The 8,941-nt window shown below is 39.8% G+C and overlaps 1 pseudogene; it reads right to left on the bottom strand.

The window, feature by feature from the left end:
• Positions 1-5,855: 5,855 nt before the first annotated feature.
• LOC118607475 lies at positions 5,856-5,974 on the bottom strand (annotated as a pseudogene).
• Between the last annotated feature and the right edge of the window lie 2,967 nt (positions 5,975-8,941).

The following is an 8,941-nucleotide window of genomic DNA, read 5'->3' on the forward strand; positions in this document are numbered from 1 at the left end:
GATCAAGAAACGGAACATTATCAGCGCCCTGGCAGCTACCTCCTCCCAAGAGAGAGCCGCTGCTCTGACTTCCACCAACGTAGATTAGTTTGTCCTGTTCTGAACTCTATAAAAATGAAAGTATACAGTATGTGGTCATTTAGGTCTTGCCTTTTTTGCTCCACGTTGTATGTGTGAGATTCAGCCACACTGTCGTATCATATAGCTTTGGCTCACTGATTCTCATTTCTAAATAGTGTTCCGCTGTATGATAGCAAATAAACAAAGACTGCATCCAAAAAGATTACTGCAATAGAGACAATGTTCCCATCTCAGAAATTCGTCCCTCAAAATAAAACAGAGAAAGGTTTTTTTTATATATATTGAAGGAGAAGGGAGAAGGACCAGCAGGGACTTTGTGGAGGAGTCAGGCACAAGGTAAGGATGAGCAGCAGCCAAGTCAGGTGCTTTAACAGGAAGTATTTTTCTATGTGGTTGACCAGTTTTCAGAATGAGCTGTCAAAGAGGAATGTTCTGACCCTTAGTGCTCTAGTGCTTATTTAAACTTGGGGGTGAGCCAAAGTTTAGGGGCCTGCCGAGAGGAGAGAGGCCTAACTAAAGTTTGGTATAGCAAAGCAGAGAGCAAGAAATGGGCTGTGAACATCTGGCTGATGACTACAGCACCAGTTCGCGCGGGTGCTGCCAAACAGCTTGCCAGAGCGTTTGTAACAAGTCAGACTTCCACCAACGATGTGCGAGAATTCAAATTACTCCTTATTCTCACCAACAGCAATACTGTCCTCTTTTTATTTTGGATATTCTGGTGAGAGTGCCGTGTATCTCCTTGTGGTTTCGGATTTATTTCATCTGCCCGATAACTGGTGAAGCTGGGTGCCTTTCTTCATTTCTAACGTGGGCATTTTAAGTCTGTGTGTTTTCTTTCAAGCACTACTTTAGCTGCCTCCCTCAAGTTCTTGTATATTCATTATCAATCAGTTCTAAATCTTTTCCACTTTCTGTTGTGTTCACCTCTTTGACCTTTGTGTCAGATCCATTTTCGAATGCAGTGAAAGTCTAGTTTCTTCAACAATGGTGTGTAATGAGCAGTGAGGGGACCAGCAGCTTTTGCTTGTCATGTGTCCTCAGTAACTAAAAAAGTGCCTGGAACATGGTAGGCACTTAAAAATTTTAATTCCTGCTTGGGGACCATTTCGTTGCTCATTAGCACCTCTACAAGAGAGCTGGCAGGAAACAATGTTCTATGCATTTGTATTTTTTTAAATTCATGGAATATTTTTGAAAAAGAGAGCTCCGGAAAAACTGTAAAATGAGATTTGAAGACCTCTGTGGAGTTTAATAACATTCCTGTTCTTATCCTGTAGCAATTCTATGGGCACTAATTTGGCTGCCTTTCTTGTAAGCATCATTATTTTACTTTCCAAGCAAATTCTGTAGTGCTACAAAAGATAGCAGGCCTCTGAAATACAGACGTTTTCTACACGCCGGCCAGAGATGAACAGTTGATTATTGCTCCAGCCTGTATTTGCTCCTCCCTGACGTCATCCGATGGCACTCTTCCAACAGCAAGCTTCCAGCCTGAGGGCATTCACAGAGCAAACTGACAAATATAAGAACCAAATGCTGTATCGTAAAATTCATTTTTCCAGTGTGATCACCTGGGTGTTTGATTTGTTCTCTGGCTTCTTCGAGAGCTCTTGTTATCAGGATTCTTGGCTGGCTTCCTCCTCCCAGGGACAAGCAGCGTATGCTTCTCTTCTTCATAATCATAACCTCGAATTATGATGGCCAAGTATATCTACTAATCTTCTTCTGTAGAACACTTTCCTTACTCTTTAGAAATCGGAGGAGAAGTGAACAGACTGCCGCATATTCGAAGCTGTTTGGTGACCCCAGGAAAGAACACACCATGACTTTCTTTTGGAAATGTTAACGCCTTACACGTATCAGAACAGGATTTGCTCTCTGTGTTCAATCCAGTATAAAATTATCTCTCGGGAAGGAGATGTTGCTCTCCCAGATGGATTGGAAACTGGATGGGCGAAGCCGTGACTACAGCGCCCCACCGCCAGACCTGCTTCTGCCTTCCTTTCGTGTCGATGTGAGTTGGGAACCAGTTCAGTCAATGCACCGGAATTCTTTGATATTACTTTTGTTGAAAACAGAATTTTAAAGTTTTCACAATTTTACCTGAAGCGAGATTTCAATGTGAATATTCAGCCATATGAAATCGTTCAGAATTTTTTAATTTGACACAATATAAACTCATGGCAACATTTTACATTTTCTTATTCCAAATCCTCTATTATTAGCAGAGCAAAGGAAAAAAAAAAGATAATTCCTATCAGTATATTTTGTCATGTGTTGAAGGACCAGGTTAAAGTTTTCATAGGTGCTGTGGACTGAATGATATCCCCTTAAAATTCATGTGTTGAAACCCTAACTCCAAGCATGACTATGTTCAAGGAGGTAATTAAGGTTAAGTGAGGTAATAAGGATGGGGCCCTAATCCAACATAACTGGTGTCCCTATAAGAAGAGAAACACCAGAGATACACGCACAGAGAGAAAAGGCTATGTGAGGACATAGCAAGGAAGCACTGTCTACTAGCCAAGGAGAGAGGCCTCCTGAGAAACCAAACCTGCCAACACCTTGATCTTGGACTTCCAGCCTCCGGAACTGTGAGAAAATAAATTTCTGTTGTTTAAGCGCCCCCATCTGTGCTGTTTTGTTATGGCGTCCTAACAGACTGGCACAGTAGTTAAAACTGTCTTCTTGGAGAAAGGTGAGGAAGCCAAGCTTTCAAGCTTATAACAAATTAATTTTTCATGGATTTTATTGTTTTAATTTGGTTGCTTTGGACAAAAATGATTTTGTCCTTTTATTAAATTATAATATCAGAGTACTAATAAAAGAACACAATTTTGTGTTCCCTAAGAATTCAAATCAAAAATCACCTGACGAGTGGGGTAATTTTTTATGCAGTTAATGCTGTGCTGGGAACCAGAGGGAAAGTTGGACATGATGCTTTCAACTGGAAACATCTAAAGAAAGAAATTTACTAATATCCTACCTGTGCTTGTATTCTATTGAGTGTTCCATGGACTATAGCTTTCTCTTCCCTATCTGTAGCTCCCTAATTTTCTTTAGTGTGCTAGTATTTCTTTCACAATAGAACACTAAAACATAATAGACTTGAAAACATTACATGTGTGTGTACGTCCACGTGATTATATACATAACGTTTTTAAGCTAGTTACATTTTATTTTTCATGTTTTATGCATTTTATATATTTACATTACATTACATTATAGCTATAGGTAGAAACAATCTGTTACAGTGTCATCCACAGTTTACATATGGGTTTAGGAATAGTTAACTAGGGAAAGATTGAGAGAAGAAAGAACTGATCGTGGAAGCAATATCATGAGAAAAGATGTGAAGGAAAGAGAACATGGCATGCTTAGATAGAGGTGTAGTTTGTTGTGCCACTAACATGGGAAGGACATATGTGTTATATAAAATCAGGTTGGAAAAACTAGAGACAGATGACTGAAAACCACATGTGCCAGGCGAAGGAGTTTGGGCTTCACTCGGCAGCAGTGGAATGCCAGGGGTGGCAGTGTGAAGGCGCGGAGCGGAGAGGCTAGAGCTTAGGAGACAGGGTAGGAAGCTGTGAAGCAGTCCTTGAGAGAGGTGCTGGGGGTCTTAAGGAAAATAGCAAAGGGGTTGGAGGAAAACGACATTGCATAAATGCAATAGGCAGGACTTGGGGGTAGATTGGACATGATGGAGAAAAAAAAGTATGAAGTCATGTTATTATGTTATTGAAGAGTTCCCAGTTTGGAATATTGGTAAGAATGGTAGTTCTCTCATCTAGTGTAGGGAGCCCAGCAGGAGGCACTACAAAGATTTTAATTTGGGGCAAATGATGAATTAATGTTCATCTCTATATGTCTAAACGCTACTTGGAAACATAAGGTGGGAACCTAGGGGAGAGCTAGAACCGAGAGAATGGTTCATCATTTTAGGAGCGAGAGTATAAACAGATCACAGGAAAGAACCAAAGGCGGGCCTTAGAGAACCCCCATTACAAGAAAACAAACAGTCTTGGGGACAAAGAGCAGATTAATAGTACAGCCAGATGGAAGAAGTTCCAAGAGAATGCGACGCTATCGAAGGTGTTAAGTAAAGCTTGTATGCTTACCATGGCATGAGCACACTTGCTTCTTTGGTCTGACTGAATAAACAGACTCCAGTAACCAAGGACACTATTTTACCCCCAGAGTCAACAATAGAATGGAGACTTGCTGTCTAGGGTAAGATGAGGTTGGCTTTTCATCCTATGACCCTTCCTTCCTGCTTCTTGACCTGTAACCTGGCCTCCCTGACGCTCTTATCTTCAACTTTTAGGAAGCGTACTCCAGCTAAGAGAAAACTGCCTCTCTCTTCTCCAGGCACCTCCTCCTGTTTCTGTTATATCTTATCAGCTGTGATACTGTTCAAGGTTGTGATTCCAGACAGCAACAGGCTTTGGACATTCCCTCTCCAAGGCCAGAGGTTATCCAAACAGCCAATGGGCAAAGAGAAATATCTCCTAAACGATAATAATGAAAAGCATTAACAGCTAAAACTGAGACTTCCCTGACCACCCAAGAATATAACCGTGTCGATCGATCTCACTTTAAACTCATGGCCACTAACCTCCAGTGGACTATCCTACCATACATGCCTAGTTTATTCATGTTCCTATTCACCTAAATTACTAGTTCACATTTCTCCTCTTCCCTCAATTCTCCTACTCCCCCAGCTTTCCCATCATTCTCAGTGATGACGTTTACAGAGACAATAGAAGCAGTCGTCATTGACTTTCCACCATCATTTCTACCTAATTACAACTGCATTCAGTTCCCGCTCTGCATTTCGTCAGCTGTATTGTATTGAGTATCATTGCTGTACCAAAATCCAATCCCCCCAGCTGGATCTCATACCTTCTCACCTCCTCAATCACTTTGCTTCTGCTATTATCTCCTCTCTACTGGAACGCTTCCATCAGTACAAAAACATGCTCTAATGTCTCGTACTCACTTTTCAGAGCCTCAGCTCCACCAGTGAGTATAAGAGTAGAACGTCTATCCTCTTACATTTAGGTTCTTCTGACAGCTCTGTCTTTGTCCTTCCTTTCTTCTTTAAGGCCCTCTTGTTTCTGCAAAGCCATGTACTACTTTTTTTTTGTTTGTTTGACATAATACAAATGAAACCACAATTGTGAATTTAGTCCCTGCTTACACCATGCACTTCTTAAATTTGGCCAGCCTTCTAGATAATGCTATCAGGAGTTGGAGAAGGACAGATAATGTCAATTCTTTATTTGTTAACAAAAATTTTGAGCATATTAACTAAAACCAGATCTACTTTAAGATGAAAGGAGCTTAGAAAAGACTTATAAGAGTGAGAAAATTACACCTGAAGAATAAGGTTAAAGTACTAAGCCTATTAAGCCTAGAGATAAGAAAACTGAAGAACTTTAAAAAAAATTTTTTAAGTCAGAGAATTTTTCAGAAGACAATGAATCCTCATTATCAATTCCATTAATAACAAAAGCAAAAATAGGTTTTAATAAAAGCATAAGTGGCTTAGGTTTACATCTTAGTTGTCTCTGATTGAAATGCATTACCTAATACACTTTAGAGTCTCCTTCTCTAGAGTATATATTTTAATATAAAATATAAGTGCATCATTTAGGAAGGATTCAAGAATGACTGTTCTTTCTTTATTATTTTTATAGGGGAGGCAACCCTTGGTTGACCTCATATATTGCAAGGACCTTGTCAGTTTATAATCCCTTATTTTTTTATACCTACAGCACCTGGTCTTCCTAGGTGGTCTCCCATCCAAGTACTAACCAGGCCCGATACTGGTTAGCTTCTGAGATCAGACGGGATTGGGCTTGTTCAGGGTGGCATGGCTATAGACAAGAATGACTGTTCTTAAAGTCAGTAGAAAGTATTTTACTATTATGATTCTGAAATGTTTTGTGCTGCCATATTATAGTTATTTTTTCTTTAATCAAATGAAAATTTCTGTTTCCCCAAGCTGTGATTAAGATTCTTAGAAATCTGGTAGCAGAAATGGAATAAAATTACTTCCATCTTGCAAACCTCCCCATGTTCTTTACTCGCAACCCTGAGCAATCCTTCTACTAACGGTGTCACAAAGCCACAAAGCCATCTTGGGTTTATTGGCCTCTTTGTTTCCGTCCCTTTCTTTTTATGAGACAGGGTGGCAGACACCATCGAGGCTTAACTAACTATATTTAACATTTTAAAACCTATGCGTGTTCCCGTATGAATTGTACAAACACCACAAAATGGTATTAAGTACTGCATAGTGTAAATCTTCTTCCACTCACAATAGATTTTACTGTAAAACAATCACGAATGAAAAGAATACAGTTGACCCTCAGTTAATCTGTTCCTTATTTTAGTTATTAGGCTCCGGGAATCCAAGTACAGTGTTATACTTCCATAAACATCAAGGCAGAGACTTTGGAGGGAAATTTGATTTGTGCTTCTGTAATGCTCCAAAAGGATTTGGGCCTCTATGCTATATGATGTTGTGATTATTTTTTTAAAAACACAAAATATGGAAAAATTTTAACACCCGCTAAGACACACTAACAAAGGCAAAGTTAGAACACACTGCTATACAAAAGAAAACAATAAATGATCTCCATAATGTGGGCAAAAAAAGCCACATTCACATGAAATATCCAAGTAGTTCTTATTTGGGGGTCTTATTTATCTAGACAATACCTTCAGAGGTAGAAATTTTTCATCCTCTGAGGGTGGTTTTTAAAAATTTTTTTATAAGCAAAAGCCATTTTGAGTGAAATCCGATAAGCAAAACAGCTTACTAAGTTGTGTTTCACATTTCTGTAACTAAATCAAGGTGTAACCTAAAAGTAAAAATATTGATTATCTTATCTGGCTCATAGCTGTTCCAGGATGCAGTTGAATGATGACCACGATGCTGGAATAAGGGAGCAAATCCTCCAAGTGCTATTTTGAAGGGCAGTATTACAGATGCGTTTAAGTTTTTGTTTGTTCATTTTGGAATTTTTTAATAGTCTATTTCTCTTCAGTCATATCTCTTACTAACCTTTTACACAAAAATAGACTCAAATATTTTTTTCTTGAGACTCTCCCTGGCATCTCTCACAATCACTGCCATCTTCTTGTAGTATCACAAAGCTACGCCTAGAAATTAGAGTTCTGTGAGCAGAAAGGAGGACTCTCCCGGCCTCAGCTTGCCAAAAATCCATCCAGAATGATATCTTTTGCCCCAACTGCTCCTCTGTCTGCCATTCTCATATTGTCCTTGTTACCAAGTGAAATGGTCGCGCTACACAGCTAAGGACGGTGGCGAGAGGAGTCCAGCTGGAGCCTCTTTAAAAGCAGTGGTAAAGGTAAGACTGGAGCAGTTGCGATGTCGCTCTGGAAACCAATTTATTTCAACATTTACTGGAATCTTCTGGAAACAGAAGCGACTTATATTAATATTATGTGTTATGAGAAACTAAGTTTCTGCTTAGTGGATACTACCAGTGTTCTGCCTGCCATATCTGTGTGACCTTTCGCTGGCCGCTGTGTGCTCCTGCTTCCAGCTCACACCGGTGACTTTCTTTGTGAGATGACTAGAACGCTCCTGAGACTTTGCCCACACAGGCAGGGAGCCAGAAGCCCCCCAGGCAGCCCTCAGACAGTCACTGACTGGTACAGGAATATTAAAGGCACTGCTTCCTTGCCCTGGAGTCAAGACAAACTCTTAAGAGAATAGAAATAAAATGGAAGTCAAGGAATCCTACTTTCTCTTTGTCACACATCAGCCTAGTACTAGTGACCTTGACTAACTTGTAAAAATAGTAATAATTAACCCCTGTGATCTGCTATATAATGTTTTGCTCACATTAATTCAAATGAATGTGTGTCAATAATTTATGCTGACGATTCCCCGTAAACAGAATATTCTGCCTATATTTAGATTCTATAAAAGATACAAGAACATCTACCCTGCAGTATAAATCTTTACCAATATATTTTGTTTGTTCTTCTCTACTTGAATAGTTTATTCCTATGAAGTTCAGTCAAACTTACAATCTATTACAATGTATATCTCAACGTAGAATTCTAGATGGCGATTATAAATACAAGGTTCTAAATTTATGTGATAGATAGAGACTAGAGCATAGTTCATTCCAGGAGTGAAAATCAAACAGATCATAGGAGAGCAGTGAGGATGGAGCATTAGGGAAGGCTCTCAGTTAGGGGGCTGAAGGTGGAAGATTAGCTATAGATTAAAACAGATTCAATAGATTAAATCTACTACCGAGGAGAAGGTAGTGTTTCAGACGATGAAAAGAAGTGTTTTGAGAAAGATGCATCAAGAAAGCTTGTTTCTTCTTGAACGAACGTGGTGTTATTCCATCTCCTTCACGTTACTAGGGCTGCTCTGCACGCCGGCCCCGTTGCTGCTGCGCCTCCCGGGGGACTTCCGTCTTCCTGGTTTTATCCTTGCACCCAGCACTCCATGTCTCCATGACGTTGTATCTGAGAGTAGAAAACATTATTGTCACCTTTTCTGAAATTGGTTTGGCAGGCAGTCTCTTGTAAATGTTATCACAAGCCCTACTGAGTCGAAGATACGTAAGGTTTGCAGGTCTGTCCTTCCTCTTTACTTTGGCTAGTTGGTTCTTGACGTTTGCCTGATGAGCGGAAGCATCCATTGTAGCAACAGCAGCCAGAGAATACATAAGTTAAAAAGGAAACAAAAAGAACTTCAGAAAGAAGCGGGCACTTGTTATAAATAAAATATATAGTCAGCGTCTTACTGTTTTGCACTGGATTCGCACCAAACAGGCAGGAACATTTTAAAGTGCAGTTC

The sequence above is a fragment of the Rousettus aegyptiacus genome, unplaced genomic scaffold (assembly GCF_014176215.1).
Source record: "Rousettus aegyptiacus isolate mRouAeg1 unplaced genomic scaffold, mRouAeg1.p scaffold_m13_p_8, whole genome shotgun sequence".
NCBI lineage: Eukaryota > Metazoa > Chordata > Mammalia > Chiroptera > Pteropodidae > Rousettus > Rousettus aegyptiacus.